The sequence below is a fragment of the Piliocolobus tephrosceles genome, unplaced genomic scaffold (assembly GCF_002776525.5).
Source record: "Piliocolobus tephrosceles isolate RC106 unplaced genomic scaffold, ASM277652v3 unscaffolded_46166, whole genome shotgun sequence".
NCBI classification, from domain to species: Eukaryota; Metazoa; Chordata; class Mammalia; order Primates; family Cercopithecidae; genus Piliocolobus; species Piliocolobus tephrosceles.
Genome location: NW_022331161.1, coordinates 1,764 through 12,041, shown reverse-complemented (window position 1 = coordinate 12,041; position 10,278 = coordinate 1,764). Strand labels below are relative to the sequence as shown.

Genomic DNA, 10,278 nt, shown 5'->3' with positions numbered 1-10,278 from the left:
AAATAATTCTGCATCTCACTGACTTCCAACAATGTAGGTTTCTCATGTATGTTATGTGTCCTCCATTGGTTGGCTTTTTCAGTTACTGGTCCTCTGCCTTGGATCCAGATGGATGGAGCAGCCTCATTTGGGACAAGACTAGAAGGATTTCTTCTGCTTAGAGTCATACATGGCATTTCTGCTCACATTTCATTTGCCATAACAAGTCATGTGGCCATACTTGAGTTAAACAGACTAGGGATGTATAATCTCTCAGACAGAGACACCACAGAGAAGGACCGTGAATACTCTCCATAGTGATACATCTGCCCTATTGTGTTCAGAACATGTTCCATTGCTGTGCTTCTTTTTCACTAAGGAGTATGGGGAGTTGATGAGGGAGGGTGTTTAGGTGTGTGAAGGCTGCTGTGTGACAAGGGAGGCACTGGCCGGTGTGGAATGTTTTTATACTAACACATTTTGGGGATTTGTATCTGTTTTGGGTATTTGTATTCTGTGTCATGTGTATGTGTTATATATCTAAGATATATATTTATGTAGGTAGGTTAAATATTCAGTGGTGTTGGAAATGTGTTTTTAGGGGAATATGGGTGAGTTTTTAGTATATTACCGAAGCATAGTGGGTTTTGGGTTTATTCTGAGGGTACTGGATAGTTATGTGTTCCTATTTGAATGGGGTGTGTGTGTGTGTATTTGCGTGCTGGGGGTGGTTCTGTGTATTTTGATGGTACTATGAGATATTGTGAACGTGTGTACATACATTTGAAAAGGCAGGTGATGTTCTATGTTTTAATGCTTTGTGTGTTGGATTTGTGTGTATTCAGAGTAGAGGAGTTTTATCCATGCTCACGGTGTCTAGATGAGAATTTAGGTGTACATTTTTGGTGCGAAGAATTTGGATGCAGAGAGATGGCTGGGTGTATTTGGGTGTTATAACTATATGTATGTAACCTGAGGATATGGACAGAATATTTAGAGTTTTCAAGATGGAGGCTTGTGTATGTTTGTATTTGGGAGTATATTGTGGGTTTGTTATTCAGGCATCTGCATGTTTGAGTTTGTGTAATCTGAAGAGTGTGAATTTGTTCAGGAAATGTGGTGGCTGTGTGTCCATTCTAAAGCTGTGAGTGTGTGGTCTGTGCTTCTACCAGGGGAATATAGGATAATTTCCTCTTTTTTTCTATTTTTATAACATTTTATGTAACTCATAAACAGTTTGTATCAAAATTCACACAAAGTTGCTAGAGAGCGTACGATTTCCAAAAATGTCCTGGGTTTTTAATTACATTAAGTTTTTCTAAGGATGCACTCAAATCAATGGTAAAATGCAGACATGTGATATTTCATTATCTTTAGCAAAACTATTCTCACTACTTTATCTCCTCACAGTATTAACTCTGATACCCACTTTGTGCAGGGTTTGCTAGTACTAGGATGTCACAAAACCATTAAGCTTGGATCTACAAAGGCAAATATTTCCAAACAGCAGTAATAGCCCCTTGGCCTCCACCCCCACTTCACATATCCGTACAGTCTGTCTGCACAGTCAGGCAGGGTGCAAGCTCACGACCTCCACTTGGGAGTCTCAAGATCCCCTCTCGATTGGGCAAGAAGCAAACATTTGGGGGGGAATGTTGGAAACTGAGGCCATCTCCACAGGAACCCACGTGGCCATGCTGTAGTGTGGTCAGGCCAGCAACTCTTACCAATTAAACGGCCAGTTCACTCACCACTAAGTAGATCCCACTGGTTGGTTGATGATTGCTGCTGATGTGGTCCTCCCTTCCCAACAACAAACATAAAAGAAAAGGAAGGTTTGGAGGGGCGCACTAGTGCAAATGACACCAGACACGACTTCATTCCCTGTCAAACATTTGTCGTCATGTAGACACAGCCAAGGTGAACTGAAGCAGGGTTTGAACACTCAGTACATTCATGACTATCTTCATTCTTTAAAACCTTACTAACAGGGAAACCAATGAACTTTCCACCTACTGTGACTTACTAGTTCATTCAACATCAAAACGTGTCTGTGCTAATTTTTTAGTCTGGGATACAAGACAAAAAAAAAAAAAAAAAAAAATCCAAAAAACAAACAAGTAAAAACCAAAGAATGTAGATGGGGAGGAGGAAAGGGATTGCCAACAGATTTCATGGAACACATTAAATTTTGAAAAAAATCAGTATTTTGTAGTTCTATTGCTTCGTGCAAAAAGTTTAAAATAAAAAAAAAATGCCTACTGGAGCTACCTGTATGGATGGAGAAGTGAGGACATGATATAGACAGGGCACAGGACCTGCAGGCGTTTCCTGACGACAGTCCAGAGGGACAGGAATAGTTTCCAGAATGTGTCAATTTCTCTTCACCGAAAGGGGCTGTAAGATTTGGGGGGAAAAAGCCCTACACGTGAAGGATGTTAAGAAAATCATTGAGGCCGGGCGTGGTGGCTCAAGCCTGTAATTCCAGCACTTTGGGAGGCCGAGACGGGTGGATCACGAGGTCAGGAGATCGAGACCATCCTGGCTAACATGGTGAAACCTCGTCTCTACTAAAAATACAAAAATTAGCCGGGTGAGGTGGCGGGCGCCTGTAGTCCCAGCTACTCGGGAGGCAGAGGCAGGAGAATGGCGTAACCCCGGGAGGCGGAGCTTGCAGTGAGCTGAGATCCGGCCACTGCACTCCAGCCTGGGCGACAGAGCGAGACTCCGTCTCAAAAAAAAAAAAAAAAAAAAAAAGAAAATCATTGAAATATGGTTTCCAAAAACTGAGCATGCTCTAAGTTACAAACAAATATATTTAATTCCTAGAACTTGCTGAACTTCTCTGACATGGGTAGATGGGATTCAAAAAAGTTATTAATAAATGATTGTGCTTCTAAAGTTGCACGGTGAACATTTCATCCTCTAGAAAGCAGGGCAATTCATGGCTTGGAGTCTTCTTGTTTACATCCTAGAAACCAGAACAAATTTCATGGGACCCCTCACTGCCAACAACCAGCAGGGAAGGTGGAGAGAGGGCCACAGCCCTCTTTTGGTAGGGCGCCTGTGTGTGCCTGCTGTGTGCACGTGCTGGGGAGACTAAGCCTTAGAGAAGGGCCCAAGCGATGAGGGAAAGTGAGTCTCCTGGCTGCTCCAGTCCCTTCTTTCCAGGCACAAAGAAGTTGAACTTGTTTTTCATGTAGACCCCCTTCATCTCACTTCAGCTTTTGGTAACTGTGTGTGTGTGCATGAGTAGCTGTGTGTGACAGAGTAAGTCCCTGTGCCTTTCTAGATTTCAGTAATTCATGTTTGTGGTTTCCAGAGAAATAATCTGTAAATGACACAAGAACAAATTTACAAGTTAGATTAGCAACTTTACATTGCTTAAAATCTGATGTTATATTTTTAAAAATGCCCCTGGGTACAGGCAAAAGTATGTCATATGGCCAGTGGAACTGAAGTCCTTACCGGCTGTATGAAGAATATTCAGATTGTTTCTGTTATCTCTGCATTTTAAAGTAGCAAAATACTAAGCCATTAGGTTATTGAACCTGTAATATTCCCACAGGGGTTTTATGTCTACCCCGTGTGATTCAGTTAATTTTCCTGGACTCTGGTTAGACTGTTTCCTTTCCCTCTTAGGCATTTGGACTCCAAAGTTAGGTAGGTAAAAGTGTCATTTTTAAAGATTTTACCTGTTGGGAATTTTCTGGTTGGTGCTGCTGGAAAGCATGTAGCTGGCCTGCAGGAGTCTGACATTTCCAGTCAGTGGGGAGAGAAGACTTGTGTCTCCCAAAGCCAAGGGGTGGCCAGGTGGAGGACAGCAGGACTTTCTAGGGGGTCCAAGGGGAAAGTTCTGAGTGGACTCTGGGAAGGGACATGGATGCCCCATCTGAGATGACCTGTGTCCTTCCAATGCTTGGTATCCCCAAGAGGGGCCCAGACATGGGCCCACCCTGGGGAACGAGGATGTGGTGCTGCCTGGAGGAGCTAACACTGAGGTTTGGGGAAGTCACTACACAGCTCCCAGAACCCAGAATCTCCAACAAGCAACCATGTGTGGAGAGGGAATGGGGACAGTGGTAGGACACAGCTCAAATGAAGACACTGCAGACATGTTTCCATGGCTTTCTACATTCATATCATCTTCATCAGGTGTTCTTCTCTACAGAGTGAGCACAATATTTTACCCACGTGCCTGACGGACAGGCCAAGCTGGATGGAAGCCTTCTGAGGCACCGGAGCAGAAGGGAAATCTTGCACATGGCCCCAAGGGACTTTACACTATTCCATTCCCTCTCCTGCCATCCAAGAGGCCTCTTGACTCCTCCAGAATCAGATGTAAAAGACAAGGTTGGTAAAAATCAGCATCCATGCCACCCGAAGCTATGATTAGCCATTGTACACGAACATGGCACTTTTGTTTGTTTGTTTATTTATTTATTATTTTGAGATGGAGTTTTGCTCTTGTCGCCCAGGCTGGAGTGCAGTGGAGCTATGTCAGCTCACTGCAACCTCTACCTTCCGAGTTCAAGTGATTCTCCTGTCGGCCTCCCGAGTAGGTGGGATTACAGGCACCTGCCACCATGGCTAATTTTTGCTTTTTTTTTTTTTTTTTTAGTAGAAATGAGGTTTCACCATGTTAGCCAGGTTGGTCCTGAACTCCTGCCCTCAGGTAATCCACCTGCCTTGGTCTCCCAAAGTGCTGGGATTACAGGCGTGAGCCACCACACCTGGCCTGAAGATGACACTTTTAAAAAGATTTTTTTCTAAGTAAAATGGCCCCCAAAGAGCCCAGTGATTTTTTTAAGGTTTTCTTTTTAAGAAAAAAAAAAAAAAAAAAAAAAGGATAAAAATTGAAGCTGTAAAATATGGGAAGAGGAGCAAGAGAGCTGCTGAGTTTGCATTTGAAGTTGTGAGGGGCTGGGGAGGACACGATGGGGGGAGAGGACCCCTACACGCTAGTCCCTGCTCTCACAGCTTGCGCTCCCCACACTCAGGCTGCACCACCAGGGAACACAGGACAGAAGTCGTAAGGACAAGAGACCAAACTCAAGGCTTCTTTCTTGTGGTTGGGTGTTTGCGTGTCTAAGTGTAGTAAGCCACACCCCATGGATATAACGTGTCTGTCTGTGGATGCCACAGGCATGCTCCCAAGCATTGCTTAGTCTCTGGCGACCCCGAGTCCCTGGGCAGGCCACGGGCCTTCACTTCTCCACTTTCTTGAGGATGTCGCATTTTTTCCTGTTAGGACAGCGGCACCGCTCGTCGATGCTGGGGATACATTTGCAGTGCCACATCTCCTCCACTTTCTCCACGGGACAGACAGCTTCCCCGTCGTGGCAGATGAGCGGCAGCTGCGTAGGGTCCAGCTGCTGCTTGTTGCAAGCCGGGAAATGGTTGTACTGCAGCCGGAGGTTCTCCGTGGTGGAGGAGCCCTGCGGCAAAGTTGCACAGGGAGTGGCTGTGCTGCATGATCTCACGCACCTCCTTGTTGGACAGCAGGTAGGGAGAGGGTACCGGAAGCTGGGCAAGGGACCACCACCTCATCCAAGGGAATCTTGAAAAGTCCTTGCTGCTCCTCTTGGGGGCAGCGGGGGACCCTCAAACTCCTCCCCTCTCGGGGCTGATTACATAGCTCCTCCTGTCTCTGCACTCAGGGCCAGCATGGGGACCTTGCACTGCTGCTGGTAGGAGGGCCTCTGTTCGTGTCCCGGCACGGGTTGTCCCGGTACGGGTTGTCCCGGCACGGGTTGTCCCCGCACGGGTTGTCCATGAACTCCAGGGTCCAGACTGGTCATTTTTGGTGCGGAGGCAGGTGCACGTAGTGGCAAATGAGCTTGATGCAGGACAGGTCCAGCTGCTTCTTGCCCAGGGAGCCGCAGCAGCTATACTGCTTGTGCAGGTTCTCATGGGTGAAGAGCTTGGGGAACAGGGACACTAGCAGGCAAGAGGCGAAGTTGCCGATGGATAGGCTGCTCTGGCAGATACTGCGAAGATGCTCCTTGCTGAGCAGGCAGTCGGTGCCGGGCACCTCCAAGTTGGGCTGGGGGATCTCCAATTTGTTCAAGTAGATAGGTACCAGCCAGATCTTCTTGGAGTGGCGCCGCTCGCCCTTGAAGCTATCCTCCACCCTGATTACTGAGATGTCATTGGGCAGGCTGGAGGAGTCATAGCAGTCGATGTGTAGGGGGCTTGCCCTCGCTGCCTGCGTCCAGCCCCAGGCCCTGGAGCTTGTCATTGATGCGCTGGGTCCACTGTTGCAGTCAGGCCTCCTCCTCCTGCATGTGGGGGAAGTAGACCTCTGTGTCATTGCAGATGATCTGCAGCCTCTGCGGGTCCAGCTCCTGCTTACCGCTGTCCCCGTAGCAGCTGTCCTGCTCGCCCAGCTTGCGATGGTCGAAGAGCTCAGGGAAGAGCCAGTGAAGGAGGGAGACAGCAAACTCGCCGGGTGAAGAGGCTTCATCCAGGAACTCAGTGAGGTACTACATGTCCACCACATGGTCTGAGGCGATGCTGCTGCTCCAGTCCAGAGACAGGCTGTCCTCCTCATCTTTGTGGTCCAGGAAGTGGCCAGGGTCCACTGCTCAGCCTCAAAGAAGCTGGCAGCCTGGCCACCAGGCTGGCTGTTCTCCATCTCCCGCTGGGCCCGGAAGCGGCTGAAGAAGTTATTCAGCTGGGGCAGGCACTCAGCCTGTCCCACAGCCATGTCCTTCACCGAGGGAGAGGAGTCCTCCACATAGTTGTGGATGCGCTGCAGGTGCAGTGACTCCAGCTTACACTTGGCCTCAAAGCTGCAGGCACTGCAGCCTCAGGAGAAGTCGACTGTGGCTGAAGAGCCTGGGGAAGAGCTGCACCCTCGGGCAGCAGGCGAGGACCCCACCAGACAGGCTCTGGTCCATGATCTGCTTGAGCTCTGTGGCCTGTGAGCTGCTATGGGGTGGTGGGGGGCGCCTGGAATTTGGCCACCATCTCAGTGGGGTTCACCTTCAGGGAGAGCAGGTCCACTTTGCTGTGCAGCTGGGACCTGTTGAACGTGAGGGTGTTGAGCATGTAGAACATCTTCTGGATCAGGAAGTAGATGTTAGGATCACTGTTGGTGGCCGCCCCAGTGCTGCCACAGTCCCACTTCTGTGGCTTATTCAAGAGCCTAAGCAGCAAGGGGCCGTTGCTGGCATTTGCCTTCTGGAAGAGCTCATACGTGTTTAGCAGGTCCCCTGAGAGAGGGTTCTTCTCCATGACCTTGTGTGAGATACCATGCAGAGGCCTCTTGTAGTAAGGGGTGGTGGCATGGTTGTAGGGCTCCTCCTTGCCTGGCTACACAGAGCCCAAGCTCCTGCCTTGCTGGCCTGCTCTCCATTGCCTTGGCAGGGCGAGCTATTCTCGGGTTCCACAGTTATTTTATATGCGGATTTAGTATCAGAATATGTATCTTCTTTTGCACAATAAACTTTTTTAAGTGTCAGAAATTATATAATTATATAGTGACTTTTGTTCACAAAGTAGTTACTTGTACATACCCACAAGATACTCGAAAAATATTTTTGTCAACATTGGATGCATTTTTCTCTTATGGACTCTTAAAAATGTTAACAAGCCAACACGTGAATGTACTGAAGTATTTTTTAATCATCTTTTCTAGTGTTGATAATGAGTTGATTTATATAAAGTCATTAGAGTGACAATTCAACAAATATTTTCTGTGGCATAACAAATGTCATTAACTTGCTAGTCTGTCATGCTGTTGCAAAGCTAAAACCACATTCATTAGTGTTTTTCGTTGTTGCTGTAGTGGTGATTTGTTTGTTTTGTTACATGAAGTGGCCCACTTCTTGTATTAAATTATTTATTCTTTCTGAGAATGTTCTATCAGAATGTAATAAAACCTTTTAAAAATGGTTTAAAAATGTATTCCCATAGGTGGGAACTGAACAGTGAGAACATTTGGACACAGGGTGGGGAACATCACACACCAGGGCCTGTCATGGGGTTGGGGGAGAGGGGAGGGATAGCATTAGGAGAAATACCTAATGTAAATGATGAGTTAATGGGTACAGCAAACCAAGTCAGCACATGTATACCTACGTAACAAACCTGCATGTTGTGCACATGTACTCTAGAACTTAAAAGTATAATAAAAAAAATACATATATATTTCCACTGAACACAGTGTCTGTATATTAGATGACCTAGGACTGGTAGGGGACTCTAATCCAGGGGATTGTTGATAAACTCAGACAACCTCTATAATTTTTACATTGTTACTCTTTTTTTTTTTTTATTATACTTTAAGTTCTAGGGTACATGTGCATAACGTGCAGGTTTGTTACATATGTATACATGTGCCATGTTGGTGTGCTGCACCATCAACTCGTCAGCGCCCATCAATTCATCATTTATATCAGGTATAACTCCCCAATGCAATCCCTCCCCCCTCCCCCCTCCCCATGATAGGCCCCAGTGTGTGATGTTCCCCTTCCCGAGTCCAAGTGAACTCATTGTTCAGTTCCCACCTATGAGTGAGAACATGCGGTGTTTGGTTTTCTCTTCTTGTGATAATTTGCTAAGAATGATGGTTTCCAGCTGCATCCATGTCTCTACAAAGGACGCAAACTCATCCTTTTTTATGGCTGCATAGTATTCCATGGTGTATATGTGCCACATTTTCTTAATCCAGTCTGTCACTGATGGACATTTGGGTTGATTCCAAGTCTTTGCTATTGTGAATAGTGCCGCAATAGCATAATTTATAATCCTTTGGGTATATACCCAGTAGTGGGATGGCTGGGTCATATGGTACATCTAGTTCTAGATCCTTGAGGAATCGCCATACTGTTTTCCATAATGGTTGAACTAGTTTACAATCCCACCAACAGTGTAAAAGTGTTCCTATTTCTCCACATCCTCTCCAACACCTGTTGTTTCCTGATTTTTTAATGATTGCCATTCTAACTGGTGTGAGATGGTATCTCATTGTGGTTTTGATTTGCATTTCTCTGATGGCAAGTGATGATGAGCATTTTCTCATGTGTCTGTTGGCTGTATGAATGTCTTCTTTTGAGAAATGTCTGTTCATATCCTTTCCCCACTTTTGGATGGGGTTGTTTGTTTTTTTCTTGTATATTTGTTTGAGTTCTTTGTAGATTCTGGAAATTAGCCCTTTGTCAGATGAGTAGATTGCAAAAATTTTCTCCCATTCTGTAGGTTGCCTGTTCACTCTGATGGTAGTTTCTTTTGCTGTGCAGAAGCTCTTTAGTTTAATTAGATCCCATTTGTCAATTTTGGCTTTTGCTGCCATTGCTTTTGGTGTTTTAGACATGAAGTCCTTGCCCATGCCTATGTCCTGAATGGTACTACCTAGATTTTCTTCTAGGGTTTTTATGGTATTAGGTCTAACATTTAAGTCTCTAATCCATCTTGAATTAATCTTCGTATAAGGAGTAAGGAAAGGATCCAGTTTCAGCTTTCTACTTTTGGCTAGCCAATTTTCCCAGCACCATTTATTAAATAGGGAATCCTTTCCCCATTTCTTGTTTTTGTCAGGTTTGTCAAAGATCAGATGGTTGTAGATGTGTGGCATTATTTCTGAGGCCTCCGTTCTGTTCCATTGGTCTGTGTATCTGTTTTGGTACCAGTACCATGCTGTTTTGGTTACTGTAGCCTTGTAGTATAGTTTGAAGTCAGGTAGCGTGACGCCTCCGGCTTTGTCCTTTTGACTTAGGATTGTCTTGGCAATGCGGGCTCTTTTTTGGTTCCATATGAACTTTAAAGCAGTTTTTTCCAATTCTGTGAAGAAACTCATTGGTAGCTTGATGGGGATGGCATTGAATCTATAAATAACCTTGGGCAGTATAGCCATTTTCACGATATTGATTCTTCCTATCCATGAGCATGGTATGTTCTTCCATTTGTTTGTGTCCTCTTTGATTTCACTGAGCAGTGGTTTGTAGTTGTCCTTGAAGAGGTCCTTTACATCCCTTGTAAGTTGGATTCCTAGGTATTTTATTCTCTTTGAAGCAATTGTGAATGGAAGTTCATTCCTGATTTGGCTCTCTGCTTGTCTGTTACTGGTGTATAAGAATGCTTGTGATTTTTGCACATTAATTTTGTATCCTGAGACTTTGCTGAAGTTGCTTATCAGCTTAAGAAGATTTTGGGCTGAGACGATGGGGTTTTCTAAATACACAATCATGTCATCTGCAAACAGGGACAATTTGACTTCTTCTTTTCCTAACTGAATACCCTTGATTTCTTTCTCTTGCCTGATTGCCCTAGCCAGAACTTCCAACACTATGTTGA

The 10,278-nt window shown here is 45.5% G+C and overlaps 1 pseudogene; it reads right to left on the bottom strand.

The window, feature by feature from the left end:
- Positions 1 to 5,186: 5,186 nt before the first annotated feature.
- LOC113224738 lies at positions 5,187 to 7,414 on the bottom strand (annotated as a pseudogene).
- Positions 7,415 to 10,278: the final 2,864 nt, after the last annotated feature.